Source organism: Protopterus annectens, chromosome 2.part2 (genome assembly GCF_019279795.1).
Source record: "Protopterus annectens isolate FY-2018-M chromosome 2.part2, PAN1.0, whole genome shotgun sequence".
NCBI classification, from domain to species: Eukaryota; Metazoa; Chordata; order Ceratodontiformes; family Protopteridae; genus Protopterus; species Protopterus annectens.
The window spans coordinates 451,600,320-451,619,724 of NC_056730.1; positions in this window are offsets into that span (position 1 = coordinate 451,600,320).

Genomic DNA, 19,405 nt, shown 5'->3' on the forward strand with positions numbered 1-19,405 from the left:
GCCATATGTATATTTGACTGCTGTGTACACTGGTAGTTAATGCATGTGTGAGGTGTGTCCTTGGTTTGTAGCTGTTATCATAGTATTTAATGTGCAAGTGTGGTATCCTCAATATTAGCAGCTGACCTGTGAAAGGTGACTGTTGTACTACTGATCTGTATCATACTCAGTAACAATGGCACAGTTGTGCCCACTGACATTAGTTTCCTCACTTCTGCAGGTCCCTCCAGTGTAACAGCAATGCAGCCTATCCATGCTGGTGAGTGTGTATTAACAATACCTGTAATAGTCTTGATAGTAATAGTAATATTAGGCTCACTTAGTAGTGCTCTTTGTATGCATGCAGGTGTGTCTGTGTGTTGATATCACGCATACTGAGTAGTGTACAATTGTGTGCAACTGTGTGCATGTGTACGTGTGCATGTGTGCATGTGTGCATGTGTGCATGTGTCCATGCATGGGGTGTAGCTAGGATTTTCAAATTTGTACTGACAGCTCTCAAACTGCTACCCCCCTCCCCAGCCAAGCTACGGCCATTCTCGTAATTCACGGTTCGCTCTTTTAGTGTCGATGAAGAGGCATTCGCTGTAATGCCTCTTCAGTAATACAATATAAATTCACTCAAACTCGGTTCCTTGAATTGAAAATTAACCTGAAATGTCAGTTCTTTGAAAAATGCAGCATGGTAGTTGGGGTAGAGAATTTATGCTTTTGTTTTCTGTAACTAAGGTACAGGTTTTGAGCTTGAGTAAATTACTAACCACCTGCTACCACTAACTAGGATGTTTCATTCACACACACCCCTACCTACCTCTTAGTGCAAGAAATATGGACAAAGCCTAAAATAAACAGGGACAGATATTAAATAATGTTCTCGTGAACTTAGAAAGTTGCTAGAATAACAGGATTTGTGCTAGTATGAATTTTTCTAAAGGACATGAAGTCTGAAGCTCAAATGTCTGTCATTATTTATCAACTTCATCCTTCAATGATTTTCTAGAAAATCACAAAATTTATGAGGAACAGACAAAAAATATGGGGCAAAAATCTGGACATTCTGCAAAATTTGGACAGTTGAGAGGTATGCTACCTACCCCCCCCCCCCACACACACACACACACAAACAAACAACCTCTCAACCTCTTACAGCAACAAACTCATAAATAAAACTGAGGCAAAGGCCCAAAAATAAGGACTTTTTTTTTAAATATTGCTCTTATAAACTTAGAAAGATAATAGAATAGTAGTAGGTCTTGCATCAGTACGAATTTTCTGAAAAGTATAAAATCTGAAACTGAAATGTCTGCATTATTTTCTAACTTCAGTCTTTAACAATTTGCCACTAATTTGCCAGAAAACTGCAATTTTATGAAAAACGGACCAAAAATGTGATGCAAAAATATAAAATTGCCAGACAATACAGCTGGGAACCTGTCAAAGGAGGGACACCATTTTAATATGAGCACAGTTAACTTAGAGCAGCTGACAAAATTAGAGAATCTACATGCATTTCTGAAATAAAAGTAATGTACAACTCTGATCATTACAGTTATTTATAAAAGTAAAGTAAACCCTCTATGTTTTCTTCCAAAATTGCTATTTTGTGGAGGGATCATTAGGGAAGAGCAACAGTTTGAGCCCAAATCAGGGACAGTTGAGGTTTGGCTATGCCTAATTCTATAAAGCAATTTGCATGTACCTCTCAACCTGTTAATGCAATTAATCTGGACAAGGCCAAATATATTGAGGGAACATATAAACAGTACTAAAAATTGCTCTTGTATAAACTGGGACAGTTGATAGAACAGGTCTTATTTTAGCATGCATTTTTCTGAAGGTTATAAAGTCTGAAACTAGTGTGTCATTATTTAGTGACTTAATTCCTAAATCATTTGCCAGAAAACCACAAATTGAGGAACAAACCAAAAATAAGAAGCAAAAAATCTATTCATTCTTTGAAAATCTGGATAGTTGGGAGGTATAGTTCAGCTGGGGCTGTCTAAGTTTGCCGCCCTTCCCCCTCACAAAACCATGGTCGAATGGAGCCTCCCCTTGCAGCCATTCCAATGATCCATTACTTTGCTATTTCACTCCATTTACCATAAACACTAATGTGCATACTGATTTACTTCTATGATGATTTGAACTTCATTTGAAAGTTTTATTTTGCATTTTACAGCACAAACACTAAGACATCTGCTAAACAAACTTGGCATTAAAACTTCTCTGCTCTTGAAACTCACATTCATTGAAACAACATTAAAACCCACATTCAAAGAAAAATACATTTTACCGTGGCAGATAAAAATTAATTCTGGGCTGCTTTTAAATCATAGGCCCCTTGCATATGAAACATACATGTGCTCTTTGATACACCTTCCTATTGCTTTGAACATTTTTCCAGTAAACAATGAAACAAAACTGCCCAATTCAGAACATTTCCATCATAAAAGTCTAGTCAAACTTCTACAGTCCACCATTATCAGTAAATAATATGCACAATCTCTGAAGTAGTAAAAAAGTCATCTAAATAATTCCACGTTAAATAAGTCTAACTAATGAAGAGGTTGCTGCTAGCAATCACCTTTATATTTCATGACTTCACCGAAAAATAGTGTCTGATGCCCCTGAGGAATAAATTGCCTAAATTACATTAATAATAAGCTAGTAATATTGCAATAGGAAATGGATGGCAAACTGATAACAGGCTCATACTTAGTGTCTTAACTTTCAGTACAGCAGCATTCACCCCTTATGGGAGTAGAATCAACAACCTTCTGCATTAAAAGCAAGTACACAACATTTTGTGCTACTAGCAATGTGAGCTGACTTAGCATAATCAGCACTAAACTTCTCTTCCCCTGCAGCTCTCAGGTCCTTGTAAAATCTACGCAATACTCAACTACATCTCAACTTCGCAGCACAAGAAGTCTGGAAAAAGCCAAATTTATTGGGGTGGGTCAAAGGGCAAAAACAGGAACACATTAAACATTGCTTGTATAATCTTGGAAAGCTGCTAGAATAAAATGCTGTGTTACCATCATACATTTTACTGCCAAGGTCACTGTGCAAAATAGTCAGCACAACATACCACTATGCCAAATCACCTGCTTTGTGAAAGAGAGGAAGACTGAAACTTAAATGGCTATCATTTAATGAATTCAGTTCTCACCATAGCTGTCAACCTCTTAGCACAAAACACCTGGACAAACCCAGTAATGAGGGAATACAGCCCTCAAACATATTCAGTGAATTCAGTTCTTGCCATAGCTGTCAACCTTAGCACAAAAAACCTGGACAAAGCCAATAACAGGGTATTACAGTCCCAAAAATAAGGACAAATTTCAAATAGTCATAAACTTAATAAATTACTATAAAAAGGTTGTGTTAGTATATATTTATTGCTAGAATAAAAAGTTGTTTTACTATGTCACAAACACAGGGATAAGATGCAGACTCCACACAGAAGGCACCCCAGCCAAGAATCAAACCAGAAAACCTACAGCTGTGAGGCAACAATACTGCCACTGCACCATCAAATATGTAAGGAAGTAAACATTCAGAAACCTGAAGTCTGAAATTTAAATGCCTGTCAATTTGTTAATCAGGACAGTCTGACTTGGAACAAAAAAAACCACAATTCTCAGCAGAGGCCCAGGAGAAAATAATGCAGACATGTATTTGTATGTAACATGGGAGGACACAAAAGCAAACCCACACAAAGACAGGGAGAAGATACAGACCCCCCCCCACAAAGAAGGCACCCCAGCCAAGAACCAAACCCAAGAACCTACAGCTGTGAGGCATCAATGCTATGTTGCTACCACTGCACCATCAAATTTCAAGCATTGCAATATTTAAAAACCACAGATACGATACAGATATTGATCAGATCAAATATGAGGCAAAAATCTGCAATTTTTTTACAAATGGTGATGGGTAGGGAATTCAGGTCTTTAACACCTGCATACAAGGTACAGGGTTCAAGCCTGAGGTATTCCCTACCACACCACCATGAGTAATCACACCAGTACATCCCACCTGGGGCATTTACACACACACACACACACACACACACACACACACACACACACACCCCCCACGACTCCTCCTCCTACTTCGACCGACCAATATAACGTGTACAATCCTCGGAAACACACACACAAACGTGTCCATCCATAACGCTTCCCACTCGGAAAGCATGAAGTGAGACCAACATAACGAATCCCAAATGTGTACATCCATAACGCTTCCCGCTCGACCAACATAACGAATCCTCCTTCCCGCTCGGAAAGCATTTGAACTGGCCGGTCGGCCGAAAATACATGTGCGGTGAACTCCATTCTGACTGGCTGCCCTGATGAGCTGACGTCATCGTGCAGTAAAGCGCGAAAAAGTGAAAATTTAAAATGCTACCCTCCTTTTACATAACTTGTACTGAAATCAGTACAGTGCGTATGCCTCCCTGTGTGCATGTCTGGATGTGTGCATCACTGGTAATATTGTGTAGACATTGTAAACTGTGTTTCCTGTTTCCCTCCCACAGGTTCTGGTGCTGCTCTGGTGTCATGCAGCAGGGAACCTGAATCAGGTGCCATGGGTACTGATAATGATGACATCTGTGTAATGGCACAGGAAGGTATGCCAGGGTCCATCATTGGTCAGCCGATTGACAGTACACAGCTGTCAACCCCATCAATGCGCACAGTTATCCTGCCAATACACCCTTTGTCACCAATGCCCCTAGGTGATGGACAGCATACAGTGGGCATTGACCAGGGTAATGTGGTATCTGTGGCACATACCTTCCCACACAGCAGCCATGGGCATGGCCCTGAGATGGTACCACACAGACAGATGTCCAGGGGTTCTCGTGGGAGCATCCATGGGCGTACTGCCCCTGTCAGACGTGCCCACAGAGGTCTTGCAACCTCAGCTATGTTTCGGGCTGTCATGCAGGCACAGTCACGTATGGAATGGTACACCAGACAGGGTCTGAGAGAGCTGACAGCATGTCGCACAGCCATGACTGACAGTATGCATGACATTGCAGCTGCCATCCGTAATTTCACCAATGTCATAGACAGACGTTGTGGGGACATATTAGATCGGTTCCACAACTACATGTCCATAAGCCAGGGCGATGCTGGATGGTTGAGGAGTCGACGTGGGTGTATGCCAGCAACAGCAGCAGCTGGCAGTCATCGCGGACGACAACAGGGCCGCAGCCGCACCCATAGTGCCAGCAGCAGCCCCAGCAATGCTGGGTCTGTGCTGTCATCAGACCGCCCCAGAAGACCACGTGCACGTGGCTCAGGCCAGGCCCGACAGGGATCTGTGTTCAGTCAACGAACACCTGCTTCTGATGACAGTACCCAGTCTGGGTTGGTACCGGATATGGTCCGTAGCACCCCTGCAAGGCACAGGTACCGTGTCCATGGCCAGAGACACTGATCTGCATGACCTGGCAGGTACAGTCTGTGGCTGTCCACAAACACCAGTATATGGCAGCCATGAGGTGGAACTGTGTGCATCCATACACACATGTGAATTGACAACACCTAGGGCTACCACATACATGCACACACTGCATCAACATTGCCCCACCTTGTACTGCTGTCCCTCACCAACACACATACACATACATGTCAATCGGTGGTATGGGTGGCTGACTCAGGCATGCCAAGTTTACACCCTGTGCATATGATGAGACTGTGCCACCTCCTGCAATCTGTAACATCAGTGCAGGTACAGGTTAACATGTTGCTGATGCACAGGATGACTACATAGACTTGTAGTAATAGTATCATGTTGTTAACAGTACTGTGTGCTGAACTAATTGTGGGTATATCACAGCATGCCTGATGCAGTAAGGGTATGATTGTCATGTACTGTTGTCTACACCCATGGTAAGTACCATAGTGTATCATCTGCACATGTTGGCATACTGGTGGTAAGGATGTCAAGAGAAGGCTACATACATAGGTAGCACAGGGGATAAGGTAATGAAAGTATTAATACACAATGATGGACATGTAAACTGCAAGTGGCATGTTGCCCACACTGGACTCTGCAATGTGGATGTTTGAGGATGTTGATATGTGTGCAGTACTACACGACTGGTACAGGACACACAGGAGCACCCTAGCACTGCAAGCTCACATCTCATACCATGCTAGACAGCCCCAACACACAAAACTAACTGTCACAGGAGGGAGAGTCCCCATACATGTCAGGGATACTGTGGTGGCAGGCCAGGTAGCATACATCACAGAGAAATAACCACAGGTGGGGAAGCAGTAAAACAACCAGCATACATCCTACTAAGTATGGAACCACTGAATGAAGGCTCAGTGTCTGTTATTTGACATGTGTATTACTGCAGGTATGAGCACATGGGTTTCCATCCAGTTATTATACATCCTGACAGTACATGGTCTGTACACTTGTGTGCGCTGAGACTGGACCCTAGCCATCTGACCTGTGTATTTCCATGTACATGTGCATAGTGCCTGCATATTTGCAGTGTTACCTACTGGAAGTGGTACAGCTTGTTTGTTGTACAATGGACTACATGCAGCCCTGCTTACTGTAGCTTTGTTTGCATGCATGTTTGCTTTCAATTACCCTAGAATACTGATCCCACCTGCAATGCATAGTTACAGAGCTTCTGTGGACTCCTAGTGACATCTGCATAGCTTACTATATGTATGTCCATGTCTCACTTGACAGAATGTCACTGTTTGTCCTGTTCACATGTACGTTGCCTGTGACACATTGCATATGACTTACCTGGCATTTGTCCACGTGAGCAGTCATATATGCTACTGCTAACTAATCACAGGCACTACACCCTCACATATTCATCTTCTGTTGAACGATCTGCTTCTCTAGGGACGGCTTGCACCTGTCAACCCTGGGCTTTCGGATATTGGCAAAGGCTCTTGCTACCCCCATAGTGCCTTTGTTAGGCAAGGCTCAAATGACAAACCCACCTTCATAGGTATCACAAGGGATTAGAAACTAAGAGTAATGCTACCCAACGCCAGAAGTCTAAACCTCAAGATGCATGCACTCGAAACTCTCCTTAGCATGGAGAACATCGATATCTGTGCAGTAACAGATGCCTGGTTCAGGGCTACTGAGAGCACCCCAGCACTACCAGGTTATACCTCATACCATGCTTTTCAGCCCCAAAACTTGGAACGAACCACAAAGGAGGGGGAGTATTGATATTCATCAAAGATACCCACACCTCCAGGTTGGTGGCAAAGCACCAAGAATCAGAGACTATCCATGTGCAACTAACAATGGGTGAAACTGCCTTCCAGGTTATAGCCTGCTATAGACCACCCTCCCAAACCCAAGAACTGCACTCGGCCTTCCTGAGAACAGTGGAAAATATGAAGGTCTCTCCAAACACCATTATATTGGGCGACATCAACTACCCAAACATAGACTGGGAGCATGACTCTAGCTCCAACACCCTAGGCCAAAGATTCCTAGAATATATGAGCTCAAATGCTATGGAACAACTTGTTACCACTCCCACAAGAAGGGGAAACATACTGGACCTGATCATCACCAACATGGGGACTTTATGCTCCAGACCAGAAGTGTATCCCTCACTGGTAAGATCAGACCATAAACTAATCTCACTGGATATTCACATCCCGACCCCACCCCCTGCCCAGGACACCACAGTGAACAACTTCTCTAAAGCAAATTCACACTCCTCAAAACTGAAGTGGAAACCTTCAAAGCCCCCGGGCCTGTGGAAACTACAGACCAGACCGCAGATTCCTCTATAAATGCATTCTATGGACACCTTCAGGAATGCATGGATCATGTGATCCTGAATAAAACCAAGACCCAATCCTCCAAAGGCAGACGTCCTGTCTGGTGGACCCCAGCCATAAACAAACTACACAATAGAAGGAGGAAGCTACTAAATGATACAGCAAAATTCCAAAAAGGGAAGGCATCACTGATCAGTATTAGCAAATAACTACAGGCACTCATAGGATTGTCTAAGGCCAGCCTCGAGAGAAATTGCACAGGACACTAAGGATAATCACAAGGCTTTCTTTAGTTATGTTAGGAACCTGGGTGGTAATTCCCAGATATGCTTAGAGGTAGTCCAAAATGTCAATAGAAACACCAAACCCACAGACATTGCCAACATTCTAGCTGACAGGTTCAGCACAAACTTCTCCCCCCCCTCCACACCGAAAGGGCAAATATGTATCCCAGCAGAGTGCTGCCCCCCCTGACATCTCAGATGCTCAGGTAAGAGCCGCCCTCTCCAAAGCAATACACACTGCATCAATGGGACCAGACAGTGTCCCGGGCTGTGTCCTATATGAACTCCAAGAAGAGCTACAACCAAACATAAAACTACTGTTCAATCCCAGCCTTACTTCAGGATATGTGGCCAAAGAGTGGCATACAGCAACAGTGGTCCCTCTATAAAAAGGTGGTGCCTCAACAGATCCTGGACACTATCGCCCCATAAGCCACACTAGCTCGGTCTGCAGAGCTATGGAAAGGATCATCATGGACCTCATAAATAAAGATATTGGGGACCTACAGACACTGGATCATACCCAGTTTGGCTTTGTTAAGGGCAGATCCTGCCTGTCAAACCTGGTTGATTTCTTTGAAACGGTCACCAAGGCCATTAACGAGGGGAAGGTGGTCCAGACAGCCTACCTGGACCTCGCAAAAGCCTTCGATACAATTCCCCACCCGGGCAGTCTAGAGAAGCTCACCAGCTTAAATATAAGCCCCTATGTCACTAGATGGATTGCACACTGGCTCAAGGACAGAACCCACATGGTTAGAATTGCTGGAGTCATGCCAGACTCCAAACCAGTTACAAGTGGTGTCCCACAGGGCTCAGTCCTGGGACCTCTCTTGCTTGTTATATATTTATCGGAGGTACAGGCCAACACGGAAGGACTGTGGCTGACCAAATATGCAGATGACTGCAAACTGGCCACCATAATCGACTCTCCAGCCGACACAAGCATCCTCCAAAAGGGCCTCATAGAAACAGACAACTTGTGCCAGAGCCATGGCCCCAAGCTGAATGCAAAAAAGTGTATAGTCATCCCCTTTGGCAAAAACAAAGTGCCCACAAAGTACCACATAGGTGGTAATCCATTAAGTACAGAAGAAGTAATTAGGTACCTGGGGACCCAAGTTGATAGCAATCTCTCATTTGACAACCACGTGGCCAAAGTGGTTAGAAAGACATTTTATATAGCTCACCCCATCATGAAGGGATTCACATCTAGATCAGGGGAGGACATCATGCCTCTTTACTCATCCCTCATCAGGCCCATAATTGAGTACAATGCCCCTGTTGGGATGTACCTTACCAGACACCTGCAGCAACTGGAAAGACCCCAAAAGTACCTCACCAAGAGGATCAAAGGGCTCAAACAGATGCCATATGCTGACCGGTTAAAGAAACCCCAGCTCTACTCAGTGGCATACCGCCTGTTCAGAGGCGATCTGTGCCTGATGTATAAAGCCATGTCAAACCCTGAATTAATGGGCATGCTGCACCTGAGAATATCCAAATCCCATCGAGCTACACGCCTGAGAGACCTGAACCTCAGCACTGAAATAAATAGGACATGCTGGAGGGACAGATTCATAACCCAGAGGCTCACTTCACTCTGGAATAAAATCCCAGTCCAGGTTAGGCAGAGTCTTTCATTGACTCTCTTCAAGAGGAATCTTGATGAGTGGATGGGACATTGTAGGTTTACCCCGGGTATCACTTCTGTGTCACTGTTAGACAGAGGCACAGTATACTAACCTCGAAAAAGGGCATGGCAAGATATATTTACAATGGATGGCAACAGCCAAACACATTCTGGCTAGGTTTATAAATGCCCTAGGGCAGATAGCCTAGTATGAACCTATGAACCTATGACCCTATGTACCTTGTTCCCCATTGGCCCTATGTGCTGTTAATCACCATGGTAATCACAATACTATGGTAGCATGTGCAAAGGTCAGTTGTCAGTCACCTCTAAGGTACAGTTGTGAAATATGTGGGTCATGTGGCAATGTCACAGCTGCCACATGTACACAGTCAACCCTCTCCCCTACACATGGACGTACAACACATGCATGAGATGGAACCACATAGCCAAACTGGGGACTAAGCACTCTGAACCCAGTACTGGCATAACCTGTCAGGTGGCATGAAATACTACAGTGACTACAATACCAGTCTGATGTAGACCTACACTGACAGCAATACAAGCACGTGAACACACTGGGCCATTCGTGGAGCCTAAGAATAGCATCCTGCCTGAGCGGCAGACACCTCTGCAGCTGGCACGCAGGCATATTTTATGCCAGAACACATCACGCATAACACTTAGCACACAAATCATGTGTGCCAAACAGTCACAGCCTGTACGGCTAGACAACACACCTGCCACAGTTGTGTTAGGTACCTTTATTGTCCGGTACAGTGAGGTCACGCTCACCAGGCTGGACAAGGTGAAGGTCACAGTGATATGCCCATGGGGCACTATTGTCCACCACATAACACAAGCATACAGGTCAGTCAGAGGCATGGACACATATGACTCAGTCATTGTCCATGCCACATACCTTTTCCTGCTGTACTTATAGGGTGCTGACATCATCAGTGTTTAGAAAGGGGAATGTGCATCCTGTAGTGTGTTCTCCTAGTTGCCAAAAGGGACATTTCCCTCACACAGAATTGCACACACACACTAAACCCACTCATCCAAACACACACACTTGCAAGATTCAAACCCTTCCCTAGCTATGTTATGACACTCAAGACGGACGCATTAGCAGAGTGCGCTATTTGCATTACTGGGAGGTTTTCCTTCTCCTGCTGTACTTATAGGGTGCTGACATCATCTTTGTTTAGAAAGGGGAAAGTGCATCCTGTAGTGTGTTCTCCTAGTTGCCAAATGGGACATTTCCCTCACACAGAATTGCACACACACACACTAACCCCACTCATCCAAACACACCCACTTGCCATTTGCAGGATTCAAACCCCTACCTAACTATGTTATGACACTCAAGACAGACACATTATAACAGCGCGCTATTCGTATTACTGGGAGGTTTTCCTGCTCCTGCTGTACTTATAGGGTGCTGACATCATCAGTGTTTAGAAAGGGGAATGTGCATCCTGTAGTGTGTTCTCCTAGTTGCCAAAAGGGACATATTCCTCACACAGAATTGCACACACACTAACCCCACTCATCCAAACACACACACTTGCCAGATTCAAACCCCTACTTAACTATGTTATGACACTCAAGACGGATGCATTAGCAAAGCGCGCTATTCGCATTACTAGGAGGTTTCTCTTCTCCTGCTGTACTTATAGGGTGCTGACATCATCAGTGTTTAGAAAGGGGAATGTGCATCCTGTAGTGTGTTCTCCTAGTTGCCAAAAGGGACATTTCTTTCATACAGAATTGCACACACACTAACCCCCTTCATCCAAACACACACACTTGCCGTTTGCAGGATTCAAACCATATTTAACTATGTTATGACACTCAAGACGGACACATTAGCAGAGTGCGCTATTCGCATTACTGGGAGGTTTTTCTTCTCCTGCTGTACTTATAGGGTGCTGACATCATCAGTGTTTAGAAAGGGGAATGTGCATCCTGTAGTGTGTTTTCCCAGTTGCCAAAAGTGACATTTCCCTCACACAGACTTGCACACACACCAACCCCACTCACACACCCACGCTGAGCATTTGCAGGATTCAAACCCTTACCTAATTATGTTATGACAGTCAAGACGGACGCATTAGTGGAGCATGCTATTTGCATTACTGGGAGGTTTTCTTTCTCCTGCTGTACTTATAGGGTGCTGACATCATCAGTGTTTAGAAAGGGGAAAGTGCATCCTGTAGTGTGTTCTCCTGGTTGCCAAATGGGACATTTCCCTCACACAGAATTGCACACACACCAACCCCACTCACACCCACCCACGCGGAGCATTTGCAGGATTCAAACCCCTACCTAACTATGTTATAACACTCGAGACGGACGCATTAGCAGAGCGCACTATCCGGATTACTGGGCATCTATTCTGCACCTGCAGTATTTATAGGGTGATGACATCATTATTTCTACAGAGGTATGTACATCTAGTACTACCTGTCAGGTGGGGGATAGCATATATATGCATTTGCTGCCACCTACGTCAGGGTCAGATATGCACATGGCACTGGCAGGTTATGTTTTATACCATGCTTCATGACCACAGGACCTGTAACACACAACACAACCAGTCCTGACCACCCCTCCCACATCCAGGACACACACTTTGCTTCCCTGGGCACAGTGCCAAGATATGCAGGTGTTCACATACACCATTCCAGTTGTTAATGTCAGGTACAGGCATATTGTGTGTGGGAACTACTCAGGCCTCTACAACATTACCCTACAGCCACTACAATTTGTGAGTCCATGTGCTATGGCAGAACCACTCACCACAGCCACAAGGGGGAATACATATTGCACTTGACCATCTACAACATGGGTACTCACTGTTCCACACCAGAGGTAGACCACCATTGTTGATATCTGACCATACCCACCTTTCCCTGGCCATCCATATCCCATCCCCACCCCCAGGCAAGGTTGTCACTGCAAACAAACTGTATGTATCAAAAGCAGACTTTACACTTGTAAAGACTGGGATGGAAGACTTTAAAGGACTCATGCTGGGGGAGTATACAGGCCACTCTGCATAATCCCTGACAATTGCATTCTATGAGCATGTGGAAGGTTTGCATTGATCATGCTATCCCAAATATACCCATGACTGCTCCACAACAGGACACCTGTCAGATGTACACCAGCCATGTATGAGCTGTCCAACAGAGTGAGCTAATACATTGCAGAGCAGTAGCCCACAGAGGGAGGACATCTCTGAACAGTACCGGCACAACACTTCAATCCCTCATAATCATCAGGACACAGTGTTGACAGTGAAATTGTCCAGACAATGCAGATAAGGCTCCCCTCAGTCTGTTATTGATGTCCACTTACTGTTAGAGGTCCTCAGCAACCCTCTTCCAGCACACACCAACAACATGGCTGTGGCTTAGCAAATTCAAACCCTGGGATCTCCACTGTGTCCCTGCTTGACAGAGGCACAGCACACTAGCCTCACACAGTGCCTTATGTGACCTACTTTACAGTGGCACAGTAGCCTACTGCACTGGGGAGGCAGACGCCAAGCACACTCTGGCTAGGCTGTCATTCCCTAGGGCAAACAGCCTAGTGTTGACCTCTACACCCATATGTTTAATTGTCAAATGCACATTATTTGTTGCTGATAGACTGTTTGCAGGTCTTTATTGCCATATTGCCATAGCATTCCCTGTTTGTATGAACAACTTGTGTATCTGTGGAAGATGTTTGCATATGGGAGGGATCCTCTATATCACGTATGTCTCTGTAGTCATTTAACTGTGTGCACTGGGCAGATTGCTGTAATGTGGTTGGTTCCTGGAATAACACGTACAAATACCAGATATGTGTGGCCAACTGCTAAACTGAGATTTGGTCTAAGTGTGTGAGCATTCCCAGTTCAGCCTTCCCATGGTATGTTGTCTGACATATGTCTCATTTATCAAAGTGTGTGAGCATGCCCAGTGTGAGCTTTCCATATGTTGAACTCTGCAGCCCACCACATTTGTGGATGAGTGTGAACTTCAACAAATATCTCCCGTTTATGGTTGTGTGTTGTGTGTCATGTTGTGTAGTTACTGTCCGACTGCTTTGTGTGTGAAGACAACAGGGATTATACTGTGCCTGCAGGGTTTGCATGGGATACTTTGCATACAGTTGTCAACATCCTTTCATACTGACCTAACACTGTAGTACCGTATATTGTACTGGTTCAGTACTTTGACTGTGGTGGACAGTATCCTGGGCTTTAGTCCTATCACTGCTTTACATTTCCATAGTGAGCACAACAGCCTGGTCAGGGGCCAGTTGTGCACATCTGACCATGTTGCATTATGTTCAGATATGAACTACTTAAACCAGGCTTGTCCAACATTGGTAGTGTATTCCACAACATAGGTGTACATTTGCAAACACTAGCGATGTGCCCTAGGCCATTTCTAATGCTAGTCAGAGAGTGTGTTTGTCCTTCGACACACATTGTAAGTGGAGTTTGCCATGACATATGTCATGGTTAGTATACTGTGCCTCTGTCTACCTGTGACATAACAGTGATACCCAGGGTAAACCTACCATCTCCCATCCACTCATCAAGATTCCTCTTGAGGAGAATCGATGAGTGACTCTATGGATAGCCTGTACTGGGAGTTTACTCATGAGTGGGGTTGGCTTCTGTGTTATGGATCATGCAGTACAGCTTGTCCTATGTATGTCAGTGCTGGGGTTCAGGTCTCTCATGTGCATAGCTCACTGCCATTCAGATTGTACAAGGTGCAGCATGTTTATTGATTCCAGCTTGGACATGGCTTTATACATCAGGCATAGCTTGCCTCTGGGTGGGCAGTATGGCAGTGTGTGTAGCTGCAGTTTGTTTAATCAGGCAACACATGGCATCTGTGCAAGCTCTTTGATACTCCTGGTGAGGTACTGTTGGGGACTTTACAGTTGATGGAGGTGTCTGCTGAGGTACATCCCACAGGGGCTATTGTAGTCAATTGTAACGCTGATGAAGGATGACTGCAGAGCCACAATGACCTTCCCTTATCTAGATCTGACAACCTTCATGATTAGGTGGGTATATGGTATGTTTCTGTAAACACTACAGCCACATGTTTGTCCAATGCAGGATATCTAAAACCTTGTGTCCCCAGGTCTCTCATTACATGTTAAGTACGTAATGGGTTAACACCTATGTGGTAATTGGTGGGCACTTACTGTATATCCAAGGGCGTTGACTATACACTTTTCTGCAATTAGCTTGCTGACATGACTATGGCACCAGTTGTCTGTTTCTGTGTGTCCCTTTTGTGGGATGCTTGTGTCAGCTGGAGGGTCAGATATGGTGGGCAGTTTGTAGTCCTCTGCAAACATGTTCAGACACACAGTCCTTCCATGTTGGCCTGTACCTATGGGACATATATACCAAACGAGGGAGGTCCCAGGACCAAGCCTTGTGGGATGCCAGTTATATCTGGTTTGTAGTCTGACATGGCTGCAGCATGTCTGACCATGTCAGTTCTGTCCTTGGTCTGGTTTGCAACCCGTCTACTGACATAGGGGTTTATATTTAAGCTGGTGAGCATATCTATAATGAACATGTAGGGTATTGTATAGAAGCCTTTGCAAGGTCCAGCTACGCTGTGTGGACCACATTGCTCTCATCAATGACCTTAATGACTGTTTCAAATGAGTCAAACATGTTTAGGGGCAGGATCTGCAATTAAGAAAGCTACACTGGGTAGGGTCCGGTGTCAGTAGGTCCCCAATATCTTTATGTCTGCGGTACATGCTGATCCTTTCCATAGCTTTGCAGACTGAGCTTCTCAAGATTCTGGGGTGGTAGTTTTCAGTATCCATTCAGGCAACACCTTTGTTGAGAATGACCACTGTTGTTGTACACTGCTCTTTGGGTACATATCCTGTGGTAAGGCTGACATTGAGCAGTAGTGTGATTTGGCATTCCATTCTTCTTGGAGTCCATGTTGGACTCAGCCCAGGACACCATCTCATACCATTGCTGCTGTGTGTTTTGCTTTGTAGATGCTGGCTGTTACCTCAGCATCTGCAATGTCAGGGGGCCAGCAGTCTGCTGGGATAGATATTTTGCATTCTGGGGGTTTGCACTGCACCTGTCAGGATGTATGTTGGCAATATGTGTGTGTGTTTGGTATGTTGTTTGTAATATTTGTGTGATTCAGAGCATATCTGTGAATTCCCAACACGGTTCCTACCATCAGTTGTGGAAGCCTTGGGATTATCCTTAGTGTCCTGTACAATTTGTATCTTCATAGGTTCATAGGTTCATACTAGGCTATCCACCCTAGGGCATTTGGAAGCCTAGCCAGAGTGTGTGTGGCTTTCGCCACTCCTTGCTATGTGAATATTATGGCCATTTATGATTTGCTTTGCTGTGCCTCTGCCTGGACATGACACAGTGAAGACCCCCAGTGTAAATCTACGATCATCCATCCACTTGGCAAGATTCCTGTTGAAGAGTGTCAGTGAGGGGCTCTGCCTAACATGGAGTGGGATTCTGTTCCAGGGTGTGGGGAGCCTCTGGGTTATGTATCTGTCCCTCCAGCACATCCTATTTCATTATGTGTTGAGGTTAACATCTCTCACTCTCACAGCTCCGATGGCTTTGATTTTTCTGGGGTGGAGCATGTCCATTACTCCTGTGTTGGACATGGCCTTGTACAACAGACATACAATGCCTCTGTGTAGGCAGTATGTGACTGCATTCAGCTGGGGTGTCTACAGCTAGGCAGCATATGACATATATTTGAGACCCTTTATCCTCTTGGTGAGGTACCTTTGAGGTCTTTCTAACTGCTGCAGGTGTCAGGTAAGGTACATCCCAAATGAGGCATTGTACTAGATTATGGGTCTGATAAGAGAACAGTATAGGGGCACAATGACCTCTGTTGACGTAGATGTGAATCCTTTCATGATACGGTGTCCAATATAGACAGTCTTCCTAGCCACACTGGCAATGTGAGTGTCACATAACAGGTTGCTGTCCACTTGTGTCCCTAGGTCCCTGATTACTCCTTCCATACATAATGGTTTACCACCTATGTGGTAATTTGTGAGTACCTTGTTTGGTATTTGGTGGGACATTCATACTGTCCAGTGTCTTCAGGACAACTGGGTGGGGTTCCTGTGTGTGAGCGTGTGGTCTGTAGCATGCTACAGACTGTACAGCAGTCTTGCCTATGGTTAGTTGCACATGGGTGGACTCCAATGCCTTGTGCATTGTCAGTTACCTGGACGTATGGGTGTCTGTGCTGAATATGGATACTCACCCTCCTTTTATGTCTTGTTCCAGGTTTTGGGGCCATAATGCATGATATGTGGTATAACCTGGTAGTGCTGGTGTGCTGTCAGGAGGCTTGCAGCAGGTTTCTGTCACTGCACAGACATTGATGTTCTCCATACTGGGGATGGCCTCGGGAACATGCATATTGAGGTTTACACATCTGGCATTGGTCAGCATTACCCTTATGTTTCTTTCTACTTATGTTTTGTAGGGTGGTGGGTTAGTCTTTTCAGCCTTGCCTACGAAAGTCTCTATGGAGGTGGCAAAAGCCTTATCCAATATCCAGACGCCCAGGGGTAACAGGTGCAAGCCATCCCTGGAACAGCTGCATGGCTTGTCAAGCATGACATCCCAAGCAGACAGACATTGATCCCTTGGAATGACACCAGTAATTGTGCCACTTGTTATAACTGATCATTCCATGTTTGTACTGTGGCATCATTCTTGGTGAGGGTAGGATGCTGCAAATGGTCAGTGTCATACTGGCCTGGACTACATAATTGGAGAGCTCATCTATGTCTCTTTTCATGTAGTCCGGGGAGGTACATCTCAGGTCATTCTCACCAGCATGGACTATGACTGCATCATATTTCTACTTGCTTTGGGGTGACCTGCATACTTGTGTTATGTGGCATATTGTAGCAGCCTACAGACAGCTTACTGTACCCTTTCCCTTGTTCAGTCTGGTGTGTGGGACAGCAGCGTGTCTCACTATGGAGTCACCTATTACAACTGTATCAGGCATGTTGTTTCTCCTTCTGGCCTGTGACTGTTTGGCACACCAGCTTTGTGTACTATGTGTTGCATGTGCTATGTTTGGAGGTTGTTTGATTGGGTGTCTGCTTTGGAGGCCTCTGTTGGTGTGGTGTGTTTGTAATTCGGGCCTCCGGGAATGTTTTTCTGTGTTTATGTCTTTGGTTTGCAGTTGTGATAGGTCTATGTGGGACTGGGTTTGTGGTGTGTGTGGTTACCTTCTCCTCCTGACTAGTTTTGGGAGTACTGAGTTGAGGGAGCTCAGCCTCCAGTTTGGATAGATGGTTGCATCTCTCACATATATTTGTATTTCTTGGGGGGAGTTGGGGGTTGTCTGTGTACTTGGGGCAGGTGTAACATTGCCTCAAGATTCACAGATTCAACTTGTTGTAGCTGGCCTTAGTGGATTGTATGTGTGGACATATTTTATTGCCATACTACTGATCAGTGATTACTTCTTTTTTTATGTTTGCTCTATCATGTAGTAGCTTCCTCATTCTCTTGCATGGTTTGATTATGGCTGATGTCCACCATGCCAGATACCTGCGTGTATGGCATTGTGTCTTGTTTTAATTTAGGATTGCATAATCCAAGCATTCCTGGCAGTGTTCATGGAATGCCTGTATAACAGGTTCTGAAGTGTGGCCCATATTTTGCACCTGCACAGGACCTTTAATGGATTCCACATCAGTTTGGAGGAGTGCAAATTTTGCTTTACACATGTTTTTCACTGTGGTTTTCTGGCCAGGGACTGTGGTCAGGATGTGTATATCCAGTGTGATTACTCTATGGTCTGGTCTTACCAGTGAGCAATACACTTCTCATCTTGCCATCCAGTACCCATGCTGCTGATTATCACATCCAGTATGCTTACCCCTCTTGTGGGAGTGGTACGTTGTTCCTGGGCATTTTGGTTTATGGATTCTATGAACTTTTGTCCTACAGTGTTGGAGCTAGTATAATGCTCCCAGTCTATGTCTGGGTATTTTCAGTCACCCAATAGAATGTGGTTTGGAGGACTTGATATATTTCATGTATTCCAACATAGGCCAGGTGCAGTTCCTGGTGTTGGGATGGTAGTCTGTAGCAGGCTATAAACTGGGGGGCAGTTTTAGCCACTGTTACTTGACCATGGCTAGTCCATGCTGCTTTTTGTTGTGGTACCAACATGGGGGTGTGGTTATCCTTGACAATTATTGCTAGTCACCCTCCTTTTGTAGCTTGTTCCATGTTTTGAGGCTGCACAGCACAATATGAGGTGTAACCTGGTAGTGTTAGGGTGCTGTTGTGAGCCTTGACCCAGTTTTCTGTTACAGCACAGATATCAACATTCTCCATACTGGGTGAGTTTAGACTGCATGCATCTTGCTGTTTAGACTTCTGGCATTGGGTAGCATTACATCTAGGTTCTTATCCCTTCTGATACCTATGGAGGTAGGTTTGTGTTTTGAGCCTTACCTATTCAGGGCACACTGTGGTTAACAACAGCCTTTGCCAGTATCCATACGGCCTGCACTGATAGGTGCACACCAGTTCTAGCAGGTGGAGCATCATGTCATGCTCAGCATGTCATCCCAGGCTGGCACACATTGGATCCCCTTTGACTAAC